A 26098-nucleotide genomic window follows, 5' to 3' on the forward strand; every position below is an offset into this window, starting at 1 on the left:
AAGAAAACATAGTAAACCGTATGGGAAGGAAATATCGTAACATTAGAAAAGTCGGAAATTAGTGTAATATTACGGGGGATAAGTATATAAAATATAGGTAAAATAATGTGTTATCAAACTACCCCATGCTAGACCTTTACTCGTCCTCGAGTAAACTCAAGAGGCAAAACAAAACAATACAAAACAAGGTCTAACTAGTGACAAAATTCAAGGAAGTCGAGCAATAATCCAACCAAGGTTTTCGAAAGGAAAACAAACTTAAGTTCAAAATCATTTTAATTTCGAAAAAAGATGTAAGATCACAAATTAGCAAAGCAAGAACAATCACCCTAACAAATCCGTCAAAATATCATGTAATGTGCACAAGTGACCATTCATTCTTACCACCAACCGTCTAGACAAGTAACAAACCGGTGACCCTCACTTTCGGGAATGTAAACGCGGAAAATCACTCACTCTCATGTGTCCAAGTGATGAGGACGGGTCACACACAAAAACTAAGCCTAAACTTGCCGACTAATACATGTCAAGAGGACTTTTAAGGGTTGTAACAGGGCTAGAGGGGTTAAAGGGAATAAGGTGGAAAAGTTTATGGAAATGTGGTGTTAAAGAGTAAGAGCTAGAAAAGAACGTGTCAAAACTCGGCCTAAGAAATGAACGCAAAAACCTCCAAACAAATACTCCTCGTATGAAATATAGCACAAACACCATTTTATTAACAAAACCTCCATCGTGTAGGACATACAACTTCTTTATTAAATCATACTGAACCCCACTTATTAGCGAATGGTACCACAATTTAGAACTTTTTTTTTTTCACTTCTCTTTTTTTTTCTCTGTTTTCTGTCTTTTTTTTTCTATTTTTTTTTTCATATTCTGATTTTTTTTTCAATTTTTTTTTTTCAAATAGATCAATCTTTCTCGTATGACAAGTATTCACCAAATTGCCATCAATTACTCCCCCATGCTTCGCTTGTATGATACCTCTATTCAAACCGAGAAAAACAAACACTTCACTAGCCCTTACTGGGGTAGGATAATGTGGGAAAACGGGTTAAAATATCGGGTAACAAAGAAACAAGGCTAACGCTCAAAGGGGTTGCAAATAAGGAAAAATTAAATTCGGGACGGCTATTTGGCTAATGTAGTTCATAAACAAATGAATGCCTCTATCATTCATGCAATCCTAATGGCAAGTACTAATCCTATGACACTCATGAAAGAATTAGATTGGCATGGATGTCCCAATCTTATTTGGCTTATGTGATCTCACAGCTTATTGGTCACACGGTTATATAGTCACAAGTCTAGTCGAACCATCTTACCACAAACAATGTCACAAGATAAGCACAAAACAATTATTCCGTTGGATTATCAAGGGCGAAAACGTCTTACAAACTCTAAATGATCAAAATAGAAAACAATTTGCAAGCAATTCATTTTCAAAATAATAGTAACTCGATCAAATTATGCTCAATTCCACAAGAATTTGCCACTACATATTCTGGTGACAATTTTTTTAAATTTTTAGCATATCACCAATAGTCAAGTCCAGCAATCAATCGGAATAATGAATCCCTACCCCATGCTTGAATAATGTAATGTCCTCATTGTATGTGAAAAATAACTAGAAAATCAGAGGACACAAAATGTAATGGAGGAAGGAAACGAGCTCACCAGATCAGAGGCATAGAATACCATTTGGTGACTTGAGGAATGTAGTCAATGGCTGAGTGTCAGTGTATCAGCAAACGTCCACTGGACAAAACAAGAAGCTGCAGAAACCCAGCGGTAAATTTATGGCCAATCAATCGACAGTCCTGGACTCAATATAGCAGAAATTGAGCCGTGAAACCCACAAATATAGGCCTGAAATTACCACCCATCGCACCATCATAGAGCTAAAATTACTGCTACTGAAGGCTTAACTCACACACAGACTCGATATAGCAGGAATCGAATCTAACAAACCCGGAATTTGAACAAGCGAGCGCGTATTCTCAGGAAACAGTCCTCCAGTGTAGGAGAATTGAACCCCCAAACGCAGCAGCATAAGTGTGACATCAAGCAGATACGCACCTCGTAGTAGCTGCGAACCAAACTTATAGCCATCCACATAAATCAATCAGAATTAAAATCGATTTAATTAGACCCATAAAGTTCTGCCCAAATCTTCTTCAAATCACCCCTTGATCCGATCTAATCCAAGCTAAGTCATAAGGTAACTGAGTTCGGCGTTTTCAAGAACGACTCTAAATAGCATTGATTGAGTCAAATGTTCAGCAATACTGGGAAGCAAAGATGATAGAAAGCACCTCAATTTCGAGTCAGACAAGCAACAACACAGACTCAGCTTGTCCAGGGCCCAATTGCTACAGCAGAAATCAAGACAAGCCCTCAAATTACCAGCTAATTGGACTCAAGTAAGTCTAGAAATTTTCGCCTAAAAGTCGACTTAATCATTCCCACAACTCATGAACACTGGTTGTTAAAACCAATGCACAACACCGAGCATCACACCATTTAAAAGCAAAATCACGGGAAGTAGTAGCTCATTTCACACAAGGGCTCGATGTAGCAGGAATCGAGCCTAGTAAATCCTCGGAATTCGAACAAATGGAACACGTATATGCAGTAAAACAGTGTTCCGACGCAGCAGAAATCAAACCGAGTCTCAATAGCAGACGCATTATATATCGAGTAGCGATTTATAAACTAATTTGGCTACAAATTCATACCTCCATCAGAAGCAAGAACTAGAAGAAGCTATCCCGGTATATCTCTCCCCAATTAGCATCAATTTCGACCCAATTTACGGGAACAAATTGACGCCCAAATCGTCATCAAATCAGACCCTATTCCGATTAGATGTGAGCCCAGAAATCCGATTGAGTTGCAATAATGAAATCGATATGGGGTTAGGGTTTCGAAATTGGGGATTAGATGGTTGTTGGGTGAAGATGGTCGCATCAGTGAGCAACCGATGAGGTGAGAAGTTTCATCAGGTGGCGCGGTGGTCGGAGCAGCAGTAGTAGCAACGGAGAAAGACGGTGGCGCCAGAGTGGTGACTGAGGGACCTGCGTCGCAGCAGGGGACGCAAGAAGAAGCACAACACGAGGTGGTCGTCATCACAGTGGCAGGGTCGCATCAGGGAGCGACGCAATGGATGGTGGCTGATTGCGGTGGACGGGAGTTTGATTGTGGCGTGGAGATGTGGAGAATGGTTGGCTGAGTTGGAGGTAGTGGGAAGTGGAAGATGGGTTTTTGTTTTTCATGTATAAAAGAACGTTTTCTAATTTCCTCTTTATAAACGCCTGTTTATACTCTTTTAAGTCCGTCTCCATTTAATTAAGAGCGGAAGCTGACAATGCTCTTAAAAGTCGATCAAAGGTCCTGCCATGAAATTCAGAAAAATGACAATAAAAACCAGTTAGACATGATAAAATAAAAACAAAAGAGACATAAACATGTAACAAATTTTCCTTTTTGTCTCTCTGTTTAGTTCTAGCTTCTCTATCATCTTCACACCAATTGTTAAGTAAGTCGGGGGGATAATGGATAGAAGGTACACAAGGTTCTTCTAACGGAGAAAACTCAATGTGTTCACAAATTTTCACCAGAGCAGGTGCTTCATCCTTTTCATCATTTAATTGGTTTACCTCAAATTCCATAAAAGTAAGGTCAATTAGCTCATGTGGTTCATCCGTAAAATCATCATAATTATCCCACCGTACTTCAAGATCTCCAACAAAAGTCTCCTCACATAGTATATCACAAGACTCCTCGTAGAATGGGCTCTTTAGGTTCTCACACAAACTTACCTCGTGGCTTGGAGCATAGTCATACCCAAAATCAGGCTTGGTCCGCTCAAAATTGTCAATATAGGGGTAAGGGATATCAAAAACAGAATCATCAAACTTTTGAACCAAAAAGTGAACCTCGGAGTCGTCAGTCAATTTAGAGTTAACTTCAACATTCGAAAGAGGAATAGTCAAAGAAAAAGCTCTCAAATTATAATCGTCAAAGAGGTCTATGTCATCTCTAAACGTAACTGGGTCACTCAAAACATGGTCAACTGAGGGTGGGGAATCAACTTTAATATCTAACTCACATGGAGTATCATGTTTGTTTTGATCTAATATATCTATAAGTTTTTTAAACTCTGCCTCAATCTTCACCACTCCAGCATTCCACCTCATCTTTGACTCATAATTGCTGTTTCGGGCTAAATATTTAAGGAGTTTCCATCGCTCCTCATAAGGCATGTAATTAAACATCCCTTCACAAGTTTCCTCAATTCTATCCCTTGTCGTGTCATCGACACCATCATAAATTATGTGACACATCTCCCAAATATCAATATAATAGCCAGATTGATTGATGAAAGATATTAATCTATCCCAATAATTATGCAATGATTCATGTTCAAACTGTGGGAAATAGAAGATGGTCATAATGATGGAAATAATATAAAGCAAGATAATAAAATAGAAACTAAGCAAAAGACAAAAGACAAACTAAATAAAAGCAAACAGAAAATTATTGCCTCCCCGGCAACGGCGCCAAAATTGATAAGGTTATTTTCAGTCGTTTGCCTTAATCAAAATAAATCCTATACTATTACTAACAAGATAGCTAGCGTTAAGTCAGGGTCGAATCCACAGGGAGGCGGTGATTATCTAGTTTGTTTATATTTAAATCCGTCTTAAGGTAACCAATTTTGGGGGTTTGTTTTGTTTGTTATCTAATCAACTAATAACGAGTAAATAAAGACGAATAACAATAATATTAAAGAGTCTAGGGATCGGGTTCACTAGGTCGTCAAAGGGTAGAATTTAATTCATTGATTGAGCAATTTATATTGTTGAAAGTCATATGATCAGTCGATTCAATATTTCTTTTAAATCTAATTTAACATGCGGTCGCTATCATTAAATTATCTCTATTCAATTATCGTGGCCTATACTAGTCTTAACCCGGTCGGTGATAATCCTAGTTTATGCAAGACTAATTAATCAATTCTGATCAGTAATTAACTAATTAGAAGTAATACGATAATCAAACAACAATTAAGAGCAATTTAACAATCAATTCATAATAACCCCTTTTCTAACAACCTAGATCCCCTTTCACCCTAGATGAATAAATTAGCTACTCATAAATCGAAATAAGCAAGTACAAATAATAATTAAATGCATAATTAAAGTAAAGAGAAGAGAAGAAAAACTTAGTCTTGAATTAAACTTGAAAGGAGACCAAACTGCAGTACAAAACAATACGTTCAAATCAAACCTAAGCTATGGTTCTTATACTCTACGAGTACGTGGTACATACTTGCCAAGTTCATAATAAAAAATAAGATGGCCCATTATTAATTTATTCCTTAATGCTTCTCTCTTTCCAAGAGTCCAAGACCAATGATTGTAGAGCATATTCTCGTAAATAGGCTTCTTGTCATTTGGACTTTCATTGAGTGGGTCACTTCGTTAATAATTTGATCACTGGGGAAGTCGGATTTTCAAGCAACTAACCCAAATAAACTGGTTAGCCAATGCTGTTGTATTTTGGTGCATAGTCCATCGACTTCTTGATTAATTTGGCTCGCCCCCAACACTTTTAAGTGTAAAAGATATCCTCCTGCATAAAGAAAACATAGTAAACCGCATGGGAAGGAAATATCGTATAAAATACATTAGAAAAGTCGGAAATTAGTGTAATATTACGGGGGATAAGTATATAAAATATAGGTAAAATAATGTGTTATCAGCCTGGATCTCGACGTTGTCGGCATACTGTTTGGCAAACTCAACTGCGATCTCATCCCAAGTGGTAAGGTTTTTCGGATCCAATGAGTAGTACCATTGGCGAGGAATCGGCTACAGAGAGGATGGGAAGATCCGGGTAAAGAGCTCTTGTTTGACCCCTTTAATGGTCATGTAGTCTTTGAAAGCACGGATGTGGTTGAGTGGGTCCTCCATGTGGGATTTATCTGTATGCATCCCTTTATATTTAAGGATTATAACGAATTATAAAGTGATGATAACTAGTCATAAAATAAATTGCATAAACAAAATCGTAAAGGATTAAGAAATAACCTTCGGTCCTAGCTTTTATGGCCTATGAACAATATCGCAATGATATTCTCCTATCAGTTGCACCCAAGATGCTCCGAGAAATGCCCCTCAAATTGCTAGAATGAGATCCCCAATTTTCTGTAAATATTAGGGTTTATTTGTGTGATTTTCTGATTAGAGAAAATGATGAGCAAAAATTAGGTTAAAATTAGGTTAGAAAATCATGATCTCCCATTCCCTTATAAAACCGAGTATAAGGTTTAATAGGGTAGATATTTTCCTTCCAAATTTTCGGCCCATATACCGAAATTAAGAGAATTAATTTCTCTTTTTTTCAGTTATTCCAAAAATGTATAAAATGTGTAAATTGTCATCTAGTGAGGATCGAACCCATGACCTCTTGGTTTGAGTACCCTCACTATTACCACTATGACACATTCATCTTGTTGATATTAAATATAACCGATTACATTTAATTACGAATTAACAGATTAATTCGTCCAAGCTAACATTACATACATTTAATTAAATATAACTTATTATATTCAATTTACGAATTGACAGTTAATTCGTCTCAACTAATATTATTTAATCTTCATTAAATAATTGTCTCATCAACACATTGACTAACTGTTTAGTCATATAAGGCATCAATGTGATTATATTTCTATAACCACATCTCTCAAACACATCCTATAGGTGTGACCTTTAGGGACCAGTTGATCACCGCCATCTGTATGATAATAACGACAAACTTTCTAGCAACCCAACCGTTATTAGGTAATCGTTAATCAACTGATTAAAATACAAAGTATACCCTTGTGAACCTGTAAGAGATTTACAAATGTTATCACACTAATTTGTGGAGGACACGAGCTCCAACAAACTCCCACTTGTCCTCACAAGTGTATGTGCGATAACCGATTCTCATATCCTAAAATTTCTCCCACTCAATGTAAAACAATTTGCAAATCCGTATTCACAAAGGTCGTATTTTACAAGCGATCATTATCAAGAGTGGTTTCCCCGACTAGAGAGTAACTTAACTGATAAACGAATCAACATTCGAGCATGGCCATGCATTTCAGTTACAACTCCTCGAGTGGCCCTGAGAAATAACTATACCTGATAAGGGTTGGATATTTTCCTCAACTCGAATCCTGCAGAGATGTAAGCACGTATGAAATGACCCAGAAAAAATCTACTTAGCCTCCAGTTACGGCAGACCGTGAGAAAGAAACCAAAGTCACCCAAAAACTGCCTTAATCTCAAGAGACAGTCGATAGTCAAAAGAATCGACTCTAGGAACACAATGGATGGCCTATCCACGACCTGGCACCGAATGTTTTTAAACATTTAGGACTCCATTACGTTGTCATAAAAATTTGTCCTACGAGGTATCGTTATAATCTCGCATTTGTGATCGATCAGTCAACAGTTTGACTTATGGCTCGTTGAACCCACCATCAATCGACTGCACAATATAATAGCCAGAGTTATCAGCTCTTGTAGGCGATTACGGACCAAAACAAAATATAATGTAATTCAGTTCACTTTGTGGCGTTCAAAGTTGTCAGTACAATCCACATGAAAAACAAAATATTATATTAATACGATGAAGTTATAAATAGTATATGAAAAAGATAATGTATCAAATTCATAATCGACTATTACAACTCAGGAACACGTTTAATTCTCATGGTAATAACGTGCCCTCCATGCTTATCATACTTCAATGGCTAAGTAGTAGAATCTGCTACAACTTCCTGTTTGGAACTATTCCAGCTGACCGCAGCACCATTAAGAGTAAGAACGAATCTAGACTGAGATTTCTAATCATCTCGATTCGTTTGGAAGCTAGCATCTGCGTAACCGGTTGCGCATAGCTTAGTATCTCCTCCATAAGTCAATACCCAATCCTTAGTCCTCCGAAGGTACATGGATTCTTTTGGTACCGACTCGTCATACTCAATGTATATGCCACGTCTGGACGTGTGCATATCATGGCATACATGATTGATCCTATAGCTGATGCATAAGGAACACGACTCATGCGCTCAATCCCTTCAGGCGTCGTGGGTGACTGAGACTTGCTCAACTGCATCCCAGACGTCATTGGAAGGTTCCCCTTCTTGGAGTTGGTCATGCTGAACTTCTCAAGAATCTTATCCAAATAAGACTCCTGACTAAGTGATAACGTCCGTCGTGATCTATCTCGGTATATACGGATTCCTAAAATGCGCTGTGCCTCACCCAGATCTTTCATCTGGAAATGGTTCTTCAACCATCCTTTAACCTAAGATAGGAGAGGAATGTCATTCCTAATCAAGAGTATGTCATCGACATACAATATCAAGAATACAATCTTACTCCCACTCGACTTGGTATATAAGCATGGTTCCTCGACCGATCGAGTAAAACCATACTCTTTTATCACCTGGTCGAAACGAGGATTCCAACTCCGAGAAGCTTGCTTAAGTCCATAAATGGAACGCTTATGCTTTCATACTTTCTTAGGATGTTCAGGATCTATGAAACCTTCGGGTTGCACCATGTATAACTCTTCCTCCAAATAACCGTTTAAGAAGGCGGTTTTTACATCCATTTGCCAAATTTCATAGTCATGAAAGGCGGCAATCGCTAAGATTATCCGAATGGAACGTAGCATGACTACAGGTGCAAAAATCTCATCATAATGCAATCCGTGCACTTGAGTGAAACCTTTTGCCACAAGTCGTGCCTTATAGGTATCTGGTTGCGCGTCTACAGAATGCTTTTATCTTGTAAAGCCATTTGCACTGTAGAGGTTTTACCTTATTAGGTAAATCAACTAGATCCCATACGTTATTCTCATACATGGAGCCCATCTCGGATTGCATGGCTTCGAGCCATAGCTTTGAGTCGGAACAGGTCATGGCACCTTTATAGGTAGCGGGTTTATTACTCTCCAGGAGTAAAACGTCATTCTCCTCGACCATGCCAATGTATCTGTCCGGAGGATTAGAGACTCTACCCGACCTCCTAGGTTCCTCAGGAATATTAACCGTATCATCAGTCGGAGGAACAACTTCCTCTATCTGTTCCTCGGTTGTTGGTTCTGAAACCTCCGACAGCTCGAAGGTTCTATTACTTGTCTTGTTCTCGAGAAATTCTTTCTCTAAGAACGTCGCATTAGCCGCAACAAAAACTCGATGTTCGATAGGCGAATAGAAGTAATGACCAAATGTTCCTTTTGGATAACCTATAAAGTATGTCTTGACATATCGCGGGCCGAACTTATCCTCGTGTCTCCACTTGACATAAGCCTCGCAGCCCCAAACCCGAATAAAGAACAAGTTAGGGACCGTTCCCCTCCACATTTCATATGGAGTCTTGTCGACAGCTTTAGTCGGACTTCGGTTACGTATAAGAGCAGCTAACAAAAGAGCAAAACCCCATAATGAATCAGGCACTACCGTGTGACTCATCATGGATCGAACCATATCAAGTAAGGTTCGATTTCTCCGTTCGGAGACACCATTTAATTGAGGTGTTCCAGGTGGAGTTAACTGCAAAACGATTCCACAGTCTTTAAGGTGTTGATCAAACTCATTTGAAAGATATTCGCCACCCCGATCTGAACGAAGTAATTTAACCTTTCTACCCAGTTGGTTTTCAAACCTGTTCTGGTATTCCTTGAATTTCTCAAAGGACTCAGTTTTATGCTTCATTAAGTAGACATATCCGTATCTACTCAAATCGTCCGTGAAAGTGATAAAATATCTATAGCCATCTCTAGCGGTAATTGACATAGGTCCACAAACATCAGTATGTATGAGTCCTAATAGGTCACTAGCGCGCATTCCAACACCTTTGAAGGAAATTCGAGTCATTTTGCCTATGAGACATGATTCACACGTGCCATATGTAGAAAATTCGAATGCGGGAATAGTCCCATTATCGACGAGTTTCTTTACACGTTTCTCATTTATGTGTCCCATTCGACAATGCCATAGATAGGTTTGATCTTTGTCACCAACCTTTAATTTCTTATTATTCACGTGTAATACTTCCGTGGTTTGATCTAAGATGTAAATTCCATTCATGGAAACTGCTTTGCCATAAATCATTTCATTAAAAAGAAAATACAGGTATTATCCTTTATTGAAAATGCAAAACCGTCTATATTGAGTACGGAAATAGAAATAATGTTCTTAGATAAACTGGGTACATAGTAACAGTTATATAAAATAACTCAAAACCACTAGGGAGTTGGATTACATATGTTCCCTTCGAGACTGCAGCAACTCGTGCTCCATTTTCGACTCGCAGGTCCACATCACCCTTTTCGAGAGGTATGATGTTCTTTAGGTCCTGCAAATTATTACACAGATGAGAACCACAACCAGTATCAAGTACCCAAGTTCCGAAACTTGTATGGTAAATCTCAATCATATGAATATAAGATGACTGTGGACAGCGGGCCGCCCACGGGGGCGCTTGGTGAGAAACGAAACAAGCGTTTGCATTTTGTATGGAGTCGCCACCAATTTTTATGGGAAATTGGAACCGTTCGAATACCTCGTGTCATGTCAAGACACAAAGTAGTGACATGAACACTAAGCAATCGTTACCCTTAGCATTCTATGTCTAGAATGACTCTCGTGGATGCCAATGAACACGGGTGTTCACAGATATCTGGAGTAAGGGGTGAGGGTACGTATTAGGAAGCTCTTTTGATCGAACACCTAATCCCTCCCGCCTCGATAGCGGCCTCTACTAATGATTAGGGAAGTTATTCATACTCGATGTATCGTCGGCTATAATGCATGCAATGCAACATCCAAGTTTTAATCCTAGCATGTGAGAATTAATACTAAGTCGGTTGACACGTAATTAGCATACAATTGGGTCGAAGTAGGGATTTAATATTGATTTACATGTGAAAACATACAAGTGATAAAAGAAATACGATAATAGAAAATACAATAATGAAAATTACATTAATTACATTGGAATAGGCGATTTATGTCGAAAATACCTTTAAAACGGATAATTTGAGAAAAAAGAATAAAAGAATAAACGAACAAGTCAGAAGGTGATAATACGGATAATAGTTAATTAATACGTAGTCTAAACAAACTAGGTCAAGGCAGAAATGGAGTTCGGGGACAGAACTCATCTCGAACAGCAAAGAGATCGCGCCCTCGGAAGAGGCGCAGCAGACGCTGCGTCTGTTCCAAGGGTGAATTCTGGCTGTGAAGCCGGAACTGCAAACCGTTAATGTCGATTGGTGATTTTAATGATGGATTAAAATTATTTACTCGGATGAAAGTGATTAATAGGTTAATTACATGTGAATGATGGTCATAAAAGCGATAAAACACGGATGAGACGGAATATAACGAATTAATTACATGATGAAGCGATGTTAATGAATGAGTCCTCTGTTGAAATCAATTAACTAGTCTAAACATGATGAATGTACAACGAATATACGACAAACATGTGAATAAACAAACGAAAACTATATCAATGGCGAATTCCAGAAGCTCAATATGAACAAATTGATTCTCTAAAATCCGGGTTTGAATTTAATGACGAAAACCCGTAAATATGGATTATTTAGGATTTAAGTCGGACTTATGATGATTAAAACATATTAATGAATGGTGAATTATATACATGTGATTATTAAACTATCATGTGAAAGAATTAAAGAACAAACAAATACAAATCAAATACGAACAAGAACGAATTACAGAGGACGAAGAAGAAGAAAAGAAGCGAGAAGCTGGCGCAGCCTCACGAAGAGGCGCAGCAGGAACTGCGCTCCTTCGAAGAGGCGCAGCAGTTGCTGCGTCTTTTCTCGACTGTCAGTCTTCTGAAAATCCGTAAAAAAAGGTTTTAAAGACGGTTTTAGAAATCGGTTTTAATGAGGTATTTCTGACGTAAACCTTACAATGATGATACGAAAAGTAAAATACAATAAATAAAAGAGGAATTATTACACCCTCAGACTTACATGTTGACGAAACGAGAAGGACTAAGATATCGACTAGTGAATGCTCGACGCGAATGCAAAGAGAGTGCCCTCGTAAGAGGAAAACGATTGATTAATTTAAATTGATTGAGTGTAGTTGGTCAAATTGGTCGGTCATGCAACGGAGAGGCTGGTACCCGGAAAGATCCGAGCTTACGTGGTCGGAAGTCCAAGCACGTAGGCGCCAATTAGTAAGAACGAAGTCTAGAATGCAAAGGGAGAAGAGAAGGGCGGACACTCGCGTGAGAAATATGAGGAACGAAGGCTCCTATTTATACTAATCACACGACGGAATTATGGTAAGACTAGGATACGGAAGGAAAGATCCGGAAATAACCGACTTAGGTTAAAACACGGAAACTTGGACAAAAAGAAAGCCCTGGGAAAAGGCGCAAAGAGTGCTGCGTCCCTTGGAAGAGGCGCAGCACTTGTCGCGTCCTTTCCGGGTAGGTTCCTCTGCGCGTAGAAAACGCGTTTGACAGCCTGTCGTATTTTAGGCATAACTTTCTCTACAAGACTCGGATTAAGGTGATTTCGGTGGCGTTGGAAAGCTAAGAAAGAGATCTAGAACTTCATGTGAAATAGGCCTGACCCAACAAAGTTGTTATCACCTCGAAAAGTGGGCCTAAATGTCGGGTTATCATTTTAACTAAATGAAATGCACATTTTGTAATGTAAACTTTTAGTTTAGACCAAAGAAGTGACATGTGACTCAAAATGAGATATAATCTCAACATTTTATGACATCCTAACCTTAGGTAGACAAGCACATTGCTTTGACTCGGGATTTGACGGTTTTAGGAAATGAAGACGTTTTTTTTGACCCGGATTCCAAATGTACTCTAATTACTGTCAAAACGACCGTATCGGCGCGTAGATGACAACTAAGAGGTAGACATTAATGTTTGAGCAATCACTTGACGATAAACTTACGAACTGTCACAAATCGTTCCGCGTACCAAACATGCGGCCCAATCATCACCGGGTGGTTTGCGGAAGGTGCAGAAATGAGGTGTCTACAAAGCCCCCACTTTGACTGAGGCTTGGACAAGGCGAAAGTCAAAGTATAGCCATCAGGTCAATCGAAGATTACAACCTGACGACTATGGCGACGCGAGGCGGCTCAAGGGGTCTGAGCCAAGGACCTGTCGTCGGGAACATTTTAGAGTCTGTCGACTATCGGGGAGGGTCGTTTAAAGTCCATTAGACTACGTAAGGAGGCTCGCCAGCCATAAGAAGAGACCATACCTGAGACTACTTTCTCGAGATGCTTCCGGAGTTGCGTAGGAGCTAAGGGTAAGCGTAGGAGCTAAGAGTAAGCATAGGAGCTAAGGGTAAGACCTAAAACATATATAAGGATTGTGCTAGGGTGTGGGACCCTAAAGGAAAGCATCGTCGGGAAGGAGGCCAAATATAAGTTCAACCTGAGGGGTAACCAAGGTTTGAGTGTAGGAACTCTAAGGAAGAGTGATGATCCTAAAGGAATACGATCCTAAAAGGAAAAGGCGATACTAAAGGAATATGATCCTAAGGGTAGAAGTGTATGAACTCTAGGGAACCTAATGAGCTAGGTGTGTGAACCTGGGTGTACGAACCTAAAAGGACGGCTGGTATGAGAACTTAAAGGCTTGTGAACCTAAGAGGATCTGGGATTCTAGGGTTAAGTTTCGGAACTAATGGGTTACTAATTCTTGTTTTAAACACGTGCGTTTAAGCTTTCTGAGGTATGAGAACTCCAAAAGGATTTTATGGGTTTATGAACCTAAGGATGTTGGTGTAGGAGCTTAAAGGTTTATGAACCTAAAGGAGGCCATTTTGGGATCTAAGAATCTAGGGGTAAGAATCCTAACTTTGGGTTTACGAACCTAAGGAAGGAGGCTTTGGTTTGGGAACTTCTGGAGAACGACACCTTTGTCGAACTCCGCGTGGAAACAATAATGTTGGGGGTAGCAGGACGTCGGTAGAAACTGCTGGGAAATCTGCTTGCGTCAGTCTCAAGCGAACTCTGGCAAAAACTTGAGGTTGAATCTGCTTGCGTTGGTCTCAAGCGAACTCTTGTTGGGGAATATATTGACGATTAGGAACATCTTGATCGCCATGGAAGAAATCTTGAGTGAGCAATATCTTGCAAAAATCTTTGCTACTGGGACAAATATTTTGACGACTAGGAACATCTTGATCGTCATGGAAGAAATCTTGAGTGAGCAATTATGCAAAATATCTTGTCATACTGAGAAAATGAAGACTTGGGTGAAGCCCCCAGTCGGAGCGAGCACTGCTTCTGATACTTACCTGCATGGTTAGTAGCCACACAAGAATGCAATCTAATATGCAAATAGAACATAAACACATATGCACGTAAGCAATTATCCCATGGACCTCGAATGAGGAAACACATAGGCTTTGCAAAAGTTGTTTCTTTATAAAAGTTGTTTAAAACTTGTTCAAAGAAGTTTGTCGTTTATAATGCGATATGCATATTCAATGGGCTTTAGACATAGGACTTGACATGACGCAGACCTACTAGGACACGACACGAAATGTAGACTTAGGTTTGACTGACGCGACATTAACTTAGATTTGACGCGACACAGGGATGACTTTGACAGACTTCGCTTAAGCATGCGCAACCCCTAGCCAAGTATGGGTGACAATGCGTATCAGTTCCAAAGGTATAAGAATTGCAAGAATGATGAAGGCATATAAAGGCAAGGCATGAGCCCTGGATCATCTGTCTACCAGGACTTCTTTCGCCACCGTTTGCTGTAAAAGAGACCCCTCTTGAGGCACGATGACTTGGAAAATTGATCTAAGATCTTTGTCATTGTCCGGACCGAGCACTAGCTAGACTTAAAATAAGATAGGAATAAAGGAAGGGTGGCATCTTAGAAGAGAAGCCCCCAGGATGAGAAGATGACTCTGGACTTTGGTAAAAAAGAGGCTGGGCGACAATAAGGAGCCCCCAGTATAGAGGTAAATTTGGTTGTGGAAAGGATGTTAATTGAGGTTGGAAGGTTTAAATAGAGGTTGGTTGATAATTGAGGTGATTGAAAGTTGTTAATTGAGATGGTTGATGATTGAGGTTGAAAGTTGGAAGTAAGGATGGTTGTGTCCTTGAGGACTGCCTACGTATTCACGTGAAGTGAAATCAAACCAGATCGTAGTTCTGAGGTTTGGTTAATTTTATTTGGGTATTGTGGTTGTATCCTTCTTGGGTAAGAAAGGACTGCCTACGTATCCACCTGAGTAGGTGAAATCAAACCATGCTCGTAGTTCTGGTGTGTGCCTAAGCTATGTTGTTAGGACCTTAAAGTGCAGGGGTCACAAGGGTAATATTCCTTTGGTGACTCGAAGAATTGATTTGAGATAACTCCCTTTGATCATAGACCAAAGAGGTATAATTAAGTTTGTAAAAATTTTCCTTGTCATGTGAGCACACTTAGTGGACCCTAAGGATGAATATGGGTATGTCCCGTTCTGGGTAGCAAAGTATTGAAGACTCCGTGTCTGGGTCAAGGTGAAACTGGATTGGATATTTGGAATGTGGAGCTCGGTAATAAGAGGCTTTCATGAACAAATCTCTGGAGCTTTGATTTTGTGGTGTTAAGGCTTGATGGGGTTAAGGCTTGTAATGTGGATTGGAAATGGAGTCTCTTGGCTTGATGTAGCCTGAGCACATAAAGGTGGGTTGAAATGACGTGGGATCAAGTTTCCATGTCTTGGCCCTAAAGGATGGGTATATTTGACGAGCTTGAGAGGATTCACAAAATTCCTAACTATCTCCCTGTAACGGTCTCGAGAAGGACTTAGGGTGTGATGATGTGTGAAAGGCTAAGCGGGGTGCTAGATGACCATCTTGATTGGTGTCTTGATTCTATATGTACTTCAGCCGTATTCCGGTTGGCACTTGGGTTTTGCGTACTCGTTCTTGATTCAGACTCAGATTCTTGGTCTGGAATATATTTCGGCTTCTCGCTCATATTTTTGATTCGGTTTTTTTGAGGATAACATTGACTTTGGGTATTGACTTGTTTGATTGAGCCTTCTTCTTTTGACTCTTTTGTCTTGGATTACGGGCATAACTGCGGCTTCGGATATTGATCTTGGGTATTTTTCTTGATTGAGCCTTTGTCTTTGATCGTGGCTCGTATCGTCTTGGATGGCTTGGGTTAGACTAGCACCTTTGGTGTGAAACGGGTTGGTCTTTAGTAACACGGGTTGTTTATTGTGGGGAATGGGCTTGCCTTCCGTCATGGATCGTAAACAAGGGAGATGGTCTGGATTCGTCCTAGACTCTCTTGAGATAGGCTCGTGCTAAACTATGGTTATATTGTGGTTTCTATTGCCAGACATGGAATAGGTAAGAAAAGAACACGGAGTTTCAGGTCCTCTACAACTTAGAATGGAACATTATATAAGTGCACTCACATTGACTTGGAACACGTGATTGTTGTTGTTTTAAAATTATCTCAAATCAATTCTTGTTGTCACAGGAAAAGGATAAAAGAAGAGATAGGATATAATATGTGGATTGAAAATTGTACTTTTATTGAAAATGGATAATGAATGTATTTAACATAGATATGAGAAGACACGTGACTCGTGGGACAGCCCCCAGGTCGTCACTAGAAATGAAAATGGACACGAAGAAAGATACTATGACAAAAAATATGGGATAGAAAGCCTAAGACTCAGACTCGGACTCGGACTTTGACGCGATCTTAGATCCAGACTCGTAATCATTGGCCCATGCTTGAACACTTTCTCTTCCAGCAACTGGCCTCGACATCCGGCTTTGAGCATTCGTCCATTTGGACACTTCGTCCTCATCATTGGGAATACTAGAAGGGTAAAGGCCCAAGAGACCTTCCTGTCTTTGAAGAGTAGGACACCCATGAGGGTCATTCTGTTCTCTTAACGGATCGAGGGTCGATAAAGACATCTTGCCGTGATCGAGCATATAGTGGATGGTATATTTGAGTTTGGAGCATTCTTCAGTGTCGTGTCCATTACCCCTATGGAATAAGCAATATTGAGAACCGTCCCAGAAGCGACCTCTCCTCTCGTACCTAGGGTCTGGGGTTGGACCGATTGGTTGGATCAGTCCTTTGGCAAAGAGTCTTTTAAAGGCTACCGTATAAGGTATGCCTAAATTGTAGTATGACCTTGAATGCCGAGTTCCTCTTTCCGGTGAAGGTTCTATAAACTTTACGTCGGTAATGCGGATTGTTTGATTATTGGGTTTAGATGTGGATGGTGAACCTTTTTGAATGACTTCATTGATACGAACAATCTCCGCCGATAAGTTTTTAACGGTTTTGATGCCACCTTTCAAATGAGAGGTGTAAACTGGGTGTAGACAGTCAATAACGTCCTCAACCAATGTCGCTTCCTTCGACTGATCGGGCATTTGTGAATCCATCTTTCTTCTTTTCACCAAATGATTGGTGGATCTTTCATCTTTTTGATCACCTGTGATATTGAACTCCCTATAAGATCGCTTAACTTCTGTACCCAAACATTTTAGGAGTGAGATAGAAATCCTACCATCCTCAATCCCGTCTTGTATGACATGCTTGAGCTTATAACAATCTTCGGTACCATGCCCCCTACCCCTATGGTATTGACAATATGAATTGCCATCCCACGATTTAGATTTCTTTTCTGGATCTGGTGTAGGTCCTATTGGTTGAAGAAGACCTAGAGAGGATAATTGGTTCAAGGCTAGGGCATAAGGTATTCCTAGATTTGTAAATGACCTGGGAGAGTTGTTTAATTCCTTTGAGGAAGGCTCCATGAGGCTGCCTTTATTGATTCCTGGATGAGAAGAACTAGGAATAGATTGCTCACTTTTTGCTTTCTCCTCGAGACCATGAGGTTGAGGGTTTGTCTGGACACTCTTGAAAGATTGGGCCTCAAGCTTCTTATCCATTTCAGCAAATTGATTCCCCATGTTGGAAAGCCGAGAGTTTAGAGTATCAATGGCTCCTTCTATCTTGGAAAGCATGAGCATCCCACTTTGGACATCGTCCTCCTTCGGTGCTTTGATTTCTTTGTCATCACGAGGATCGAGGAGATGAGAAAAGTCTAGGAATGATTCTTCATCGTGTTTAGTGCCGTTAGACCCAAGAGGGTCGGTCCCATCAAATTGCTCCACAAATGGTGGCATTGGAACCTTGCCATCCTCGATCATATCTTGAATAATATGTTTTAGACAAAAGCATTCCTCTGTATCGTGTCCCCTACCTTGGTGGTACTGACAATATGAATTGCCCTTCCATCTAGGGAATATCTTTTCGGGATCCGGGGTTGGGCCAATTGGATGAAGTTTTCCTTGGGAAACTAATCTTTGTAGAGCTACTTCATATGTGGTTCCGAGGTCAAGGAATTCTCTATGAGCTCGTCCCGGCCTTCTGGGTGGAGTTTGCGAGAGGTTAACTCCCTTGTCTTCATTGCCCTTCTTAGATGGGTGAGTCGTGTTGAAGCTATGCCCTGGCCTTGGGGTATGAGAAGATGATAAAGGTTTCATCATATCTATCTTGTCTTCCATATTGGTGACACGAGTTGTCAAGTCTTCAACGGTGGCTTGAAGCTTAATGACTGCAGCACTTAGTCCCTCGACGTCGACAGATAAACGTTCTTGAACACTTTCATTGGAAATTGCAGAATTCCTACCGAGAAGAAAATGAGGCGCATTACAACTTGATTCGACATGGGATCACGCATACTAAGGCAACAAACGAAGGATACATGACGAGACGAGATGACTAGACTCTTGACTTGTGAATCCAGAGAATGTCGTGAGTGACTTCTCGTGTTTGGATTCTCGGTATTTGACCTTGATTTTAGACTCGAGTGTTGACAGAGACGGAGTGACCCTTATATGATTGACCTTATTGACGGGATTTATAACACATGTTAATCCTGGACTCGAGGTTTGCTCATAGGTGTTAAGAAGACTGTTGTAGTTTAGACTGAAATATGAGGCCTATTGAGACTCGTGTGTTGAGCCTCGGAACGTGTGACTCGAGTGTTTAAATCCTAACTGAACTGGGGTATGGGGGTCCAAAATGACGGCGTGACGCCTTAGGACTTGACTCGAAGACCCAAAAATGTAAAGGAAAGCGGGTTTATGACTTGACAGAGTTCCGACTAGGACATAGTCGGTTTGAACTCTGACTCTAACTTAGCCCAATTGAATTTACATATTTACATTTACAAGGTTTGAAAATATTTTGAATAAAACGTTTTTTTTTTTTTTTCGGACTCTTTTTTTTTGACGTTTTTTTTTTTTTTTTTGGGTTTTTTTGTTTTGGACGTTTTCTTTTTTTTTTTGTTTTTTATTTGGTTTTTTTTTGTTGCACGGATTTTGAAATGGGTTTTAGGCCCGAAGTTTGACTCGACATACGGACAGAGTTTGGACTTTGTTTTGCCTTTTCTCGAAAATATTTACGTTTTAAAAAGAGGTTTTAATTTTACAAAAATCGTCATGGTTTCGTTTAGAAAATGGTGATCACATATGATACAAACATTATACAGGCATTATAACGGGATGCTGAGTGCATTTAAAAGGGTTTTGGTTTAAAGGGTAGGTTGCCATACCGAACCATCAAACCCGAAGTCTGTGGAGAGGCTCGTGCCAAACAAGAGTAAGGCCGATTCCTAGTCCATTTCCTCAAGTAGTGAAGGCCCTTGATACAAACAAGAGTAAGCATCATGGTATGGATGACGTCAATCGCTATCCATCTTTAGGCCCAAATAAGAATTAGGACCGTTTAGACGGGACGATTGGTCGAAAGGGTTGGGTTGGGCCTAGGAAGGCCGAATGAAACGGTCTAGGAAGACCGAGTTATGAAAACCGACAATTGTCTTGTACAAACTATTCCCTAACCTTGTTCAAGTTTCACCCTTGGCTACACGTAAGTGTATTATCCCCAGCGGAGTCGCCAAACTGTGGACAGCGGGCCGCCCACGGGGGCGCTTGGTGAGAAACGAAACAAGCGTTTGCATTTTGTATGGAGTCGCCACCAATTTTTATGGGAAATTGGAACCGTTCGAATACCTCGTGTCATGTCAAGACACAAAGTAGTGACATGAACACTAAGCAATCGTTACCCTTAGCATTCTATGTCTAGAATGACTCTCGTGGATGCCAATGAACACGGGTGTTCACAGATATCTGGAGTAAGGGGTGAGGGTACGTATTAGGAAGCTCTTTTGATCGAACACCTAATCCCGCCCGCCTCGATAGCGGCCTCTACTAATGATTAGGGAAGTTATTCATACTCGATGTATCGTCGGCTATAATGCATGCAATGCAACATCCAAGTTTTAATCCTAGCATGTGAGAATTAATACTAAGTCGGTTGACACGTAATTAGCATACAATTGGGTCGAAGTAGGGATTTAATATTGATTTACATGTGAAAACATACAAGTGATAAAAGAAATACGATAATAGAAAATACAATAATGAAAATTACATTAATTACATTGGAATAGGCGATTTATGTCGAAAATACCTTTAAAATGGATAATTTGAGAAAAAGGAATAAAAGAATAAACGAACAAGTCAGAAGGTGATAATACGGATAATAGTTAATTAATACGTAGTCTAAACAAACTAGGTCAAGGCAGAAATGGAGTTCGGGGACAGAACTCATCCTGGAACAGGCGCAGCAGGACTGCGCCCTCTGGAAGAGGCGCAGCAGACGTTGCGTCTGTTCCAAGGGTGAATTCTGGCTGTGAAGCCGGAACTGCAAACCGTTAATGTCGATTGGTGATTTTAATGATGGATTAAAATTATTTACTCGGATGAAAGTGATTAATAGGTTAATTACATGTGAATGATGGTCATAAAAGTGATAAAACACGGATGAGACGGAATATAACGAATTAATTACATGATGAAGCGATGTTAATGAATGAGTCCTCTGTTGAAATCAATTAACTAGTCTAAACATGATGAATGTACAACGAATATACGACAAACATGTGAATAAACAAACGAAAACTATATCAATGGCGAATTCGTAAGCTCAATATGAACAAATTGATTCTCTAAAATCCGGGTTTGAATTTAATGACGAAAACCCGTAAATATGGATTATTTAGGATTTAAGTCGGACTTATGATGATTAAAACATATTAATGAATGGTGAATTATATACATGTGATTATTAAACTATCATGTGAAAGAATTAAAGAACAAACAAATACAAATCAAATACGAACAAGAACGAATTACAGAGGACGAAGAAGAAGAAAAGAAGCGAGAAGCTGCAGCGCGGCCTCACGAAGAGCGCGCAGCAGAACGCGCTCCTTCAAGAGGCGCAGCAGATTCTGCGTCTTTTCTCGATCGTCGATCTTCGAAAATCCGTAAAAAAAGGTTTTAAAGACGGTTTTAGAAATCGGTTTTAATGAGGTATTTCTGACGTAAACCTTACAATGATGATACGAAAAGTAAAATACAATAAATAAAAGAGGAATTATTACACCTCGGACTTACATGTTGACGAAACGAGAAGGACTAAGATATCGACTAGTGAATGCTCGACGCGAATGCAAAGAGAGTGCCCTCGTAAGAGGAAAACGATTGATTAATTTAAATTGATTGAGTGTAGTTGGTCAAATTGGTCGGTCATGCAACGGAGAGGTGGTACCGGAAGATCCGAGCTTACGTGGTCGGAAGTCCAAGCACGTAGGCGCCAATTAGTAAGAACGAAGTCTAGAATGCAAAGGGAGAAGAGAAGGGCGGACACTCGCGTGAGAAATATGAGGAACGAAGGCTCCTATTTATACTAATCACACGACGGAATTATGGTAAGACTAGGATACGGAAGGAAAGATCCGGAAATAACCGACTTAGGTTAAAACACGGAAACTTGGACAAAAAGAAAGCCCTGGGAAAAGGCGCAGCAGGTGCTGCGTCCCTTGGAAGAAGCGCGCAAAGACTTGCCGCGTCCTTTCCCGGTAGGTTCCTCTGCGCGTAGAAAACGCGTTTGTGACTGTCGTATTTTAGGCATAACTTTCTCTACAAGACTCGGATTAAGGTGATTTCGGTGGCGTTGGAAAGCTAAGAAAGAGATCTAGAACTTCATGTGAAATAGGCCTGACCCAACAAAGTTGTTATCACCTCGAAAAGTGGGCCTAAATGTCGGGTTATCATTTTAACTAAATGAAATGCACATTTTGTAATGTAAACTTTTAGTTTAGACCAAAGAAGTGACATGTGACTCAAAATGAGATATAATCTCAACATTTTATGACATCCTAACCTTAGGTAGACAAGCACATTGCTTTGACTCGGGATTTGACGGTTTTAGGAAATGAAGACGTTTTTTTTGACCCGGATTCCAAATGTACTCTAATTACTGTCAAAACGACCGTATCGGCGCGTAGATGACAACTAAGAGGTAGACATTAATGTTTGAGCAATCACTTGACGATAAACTTACGAACTGTCACAAATCGTTCCGCGTACCAAACATGCGGCCCAATCATCACCGGGTGGTTTGCGGGAGGTGCAGAAATGAGGTGTCTACAGTGACATACCAACAGGAACGACACGGCTTGCTTTGATGTCCTCACGGTACACAGGACAATTCCTCCTCCAATGTCCAGTCTTGTGACAATGGTGGCACTCAATGTCACCGCACTTGCTCTTTGTCTTGCCCTGTGAGCCACTAGTCTCACCAGGCCCACTCTTACCGTTTCCTGGCTTCTTGAACTTTGGCTTACCTACAGCTAGGTCGCCATGAGCCTTGCCCTTACCTTTACTTTTATTGGAAATCATGAGAACATCCTGCTTCATGCTCCCACTCAATTTCATATCCTTCTCCATGTACAAGAAGGGAGTGTAGCTCATGAGGACTCTTTTTCAAGTCATTCATGTAGTAGTTCGCCCTGAAAAGGGCAAAACCATCATGAAGAGAATGAAGCATTCGGTCAATGACAATGCTCTCACTGATTTTGCAATTAAGTGCCTCCAATTTCTCGACATTCTCAATCATGTTAAGAATGTGTGGGCTAACCGATTGGCCCTTTTGGAGTTTCGCATCAAAGAAGCGACAGGTATGCTCATAAGTAATGATTCTCGGTGCCTTTGAGAATTCGTTAGTGAGCGTGGTGAAAATCTTGTTTGCACCTTGGGCAATGAAGCGTCTCTGCAAATTGGTTTCCATTGCAAAGATGAGTACGTTCTTTATCGCACCCGCTTCCATAACGAAATCACTATAAGCGAGTGACTCGTTGACTCCTGCATTGGGGCCTGGGTTTACCGGTATTGGCTCGATTAAGTACCGAGCTTACCGTCGCAATGGCAAAAGCATTTCGTAGTGCTTTGCCTCCCGATCCGCAAAGTTGGACCCGTCATTTTTCGACGTGTGAACCGATTCATGTTGTCCATAAAAACTTTCGGCCAGGACGCGCGATCAAGTGTGGCACTTGGCATTGGGATTACGTTATTTCCAGCCATTTGTTGTAATGAAAGAAATTAACGTGTTCTACACTGCGAAAAGAAAATTGAATAATAAGCCTATGCATCGATTTGATTTTTAAGTTTAATGCAATCTTTGTTATAACGCGAAGACTCATGCATTTATACAATTGACCTTCCTCAAGAATTATATAAATGATCCCAAGACTCAATTTCTGTAAATTGATAAGCCCACCTCTTGGCTAATTCTACCTTTAGAATTCTTGGTCGATAAATTTCTGTAAATTCTATCTTTAGTCCATCATAATCACGAGAAACTCTTCGGACTATGATGTTGAGGTAAACTAAGTCAACACAACTACTTACCCAACGTAGAAGGGGTCATATTATGCCTACCGACGAAGAAGGGATTCATAGTTGTTTGCCCTTATAAAGACTAATCTCAATTTCCGTTTTTAGAGGAAGATCCCATCAACTTTATTTTAATTCATTTTAAGTGAACTAATATCTAGCATGCGTGAATGAATAAACTAAGGTGATGGCTTAATAAGTATATGACATCTTGTCCATGAAAACTAACATACAATCTATATGAGTCAATTTTCATGCATTTTAGTAGTAGGTGGTTTGGTTTTAGGCGGAATATGATGCTTAAACTATCATGTGAATGAAAAGCAATATGAAAGAAAACGTAAAACAATAAAAGTCCTAGTGTGGCCTATCCTATCAAAATGAACATTAAATACAAGTTTGGAATTCAGCCTTGGACCCGAGAAGCTTGTCTTCATGTTCCATCTTGATCCATGTAGCGGGAGTGAGCTCCAATCTCCATCTTTAGTCTTCTTCGAAAATTACAATAAATAAATTTACATAATAAACCTATTTATTACATTCTAATTTCAAAACCCAAAACTAAAGGAAAAATAAAGGAGATTCGAGATCTCATAATTACATAAAAATTATGTTTCCTTCATTACGAAAACATAATTTGACTAAGGCCACACTAAGTAATACAAATTACAACCGATTGCAAAAAAAAAATACGTAAATAAATTCATTCAACAAAATTAAAATGCATCAACTAAAAATAAATTAAACATACATGACACAATTCCTTCATTATGTTGATTAATTTATCCAAACCACCTATTTAAATTAACAAATTAAGTGATAATTCCTCAATTAATCACATTAATTTTAATCTTAATTCATATTAAACTTGTAATATGAATTTAATCCATCAATATTTTAAACTGCTTTAAAATAATTAGGTATCTATTAATTATGAACCGCTTCACAATAATTAATTGGCCAAAAACAAAAAAACTTTAACAATTATCTCGGTAAAAAACCGAAACAACCCATAAAAAAAACTTTTCTCTCGGTTTTTCAGCAAAAACGAGAGGAAAAATACAATTTTTTTTTTTTTTTTTTTTTTAACGCCCAACGTGAAAGATAAAAGAATAATAAAAAAAAAAAAATTCTCGGAAAATGACAAAGCAAAGCAAAAAAAAAAGACCTCTTTCATATATTGTACACGGATTTATCCTCAGAAAAACCGAAACAAGACAAAATTTTTTTTTAAAATCATTCCTCTGTGAACAAAGAACCACGTGAACGAAGAACGAAAAAAAAAAATTTCTTTTCTCGGATGCTTTTCAAATCGGCATAAACAAAAACAGCCGCAAAAAAAACTTTAATCGGTTTTTCAGGAGAAACCGAAAGAAAAAAAACAGAATTTTTTTTTTAAAGTACTGTTCATCCGTTAACATTAACGGAAACGAAAAAAAAAAATTCCACGGCTCAAAAAAAAAAATCCACCCGATTACCTTTTTTTTCGCAAACCCTAATTATTGTTTACAAACAATTTTATGAAAATCATCAAAATTAAAATTCGTGACCTTGGCTCTGATACCACTTGTGGGATTTATCTGTATGCATCCCTTTATATTTAAGGATTATAACGAATTATAAAGTGATGATAACTAGTCATAAAATAAATTGCATAAACAAAATCGTAAAAGATTAAGAAATAACCTTCGGTCCTAGCTTTTATGGCCTATGAACAATATCGCAATGATATTCTCCTATCAGTTACACCCAAGATGCTCCGGGAAATGCCCCTCAAATTGCTAGAATGAGATCCCCAATTTTCTGTAAATATTAGGGTTTATTTGTGTGATTTTCTGATGAGAGAAAATGATGAGCAAAAATTAGGTTAAAATTAGGTTAGAAAATCATGATCTCCCATTCCCTTATAAAACCGAGTATAAGGTGTAATAGGGTAGATATTTTCCTTCCAAATTTTCGGCCCATATACCGAAATTAAGAGAGTTAATTTCTCTTTTTTTTCAGTTATTCCAAAAATGTATAAAATGTGTAAATTGTCATCTAGTGAGGATCGAACCCATGACCTCTTGGTTTGAGTACCCTCACTATTACCACTATGACACATTCATCTTGTTGATATTAAATATAACCGATTACATTTAATTACGAATTAACAGATTAATTCGTCCAAGCTAACATTACATACATTTAATTAAATATAACTTATTATATTCA

Source organism: Silene latifolia, chromosome X (assembly GCF_048544455.1).
Source record: "Silene latifolia isolate original U9 population chromosome X, ASM4854445v1, whole genome shotgun sequence".
NCBI classification, from domain to species: Eukaryota; Viridiplantae; Streptophyta; class Magnoliopsida; order Caryophyllales; family Caryophyllaceae; genus Silene; species Silene latifolia.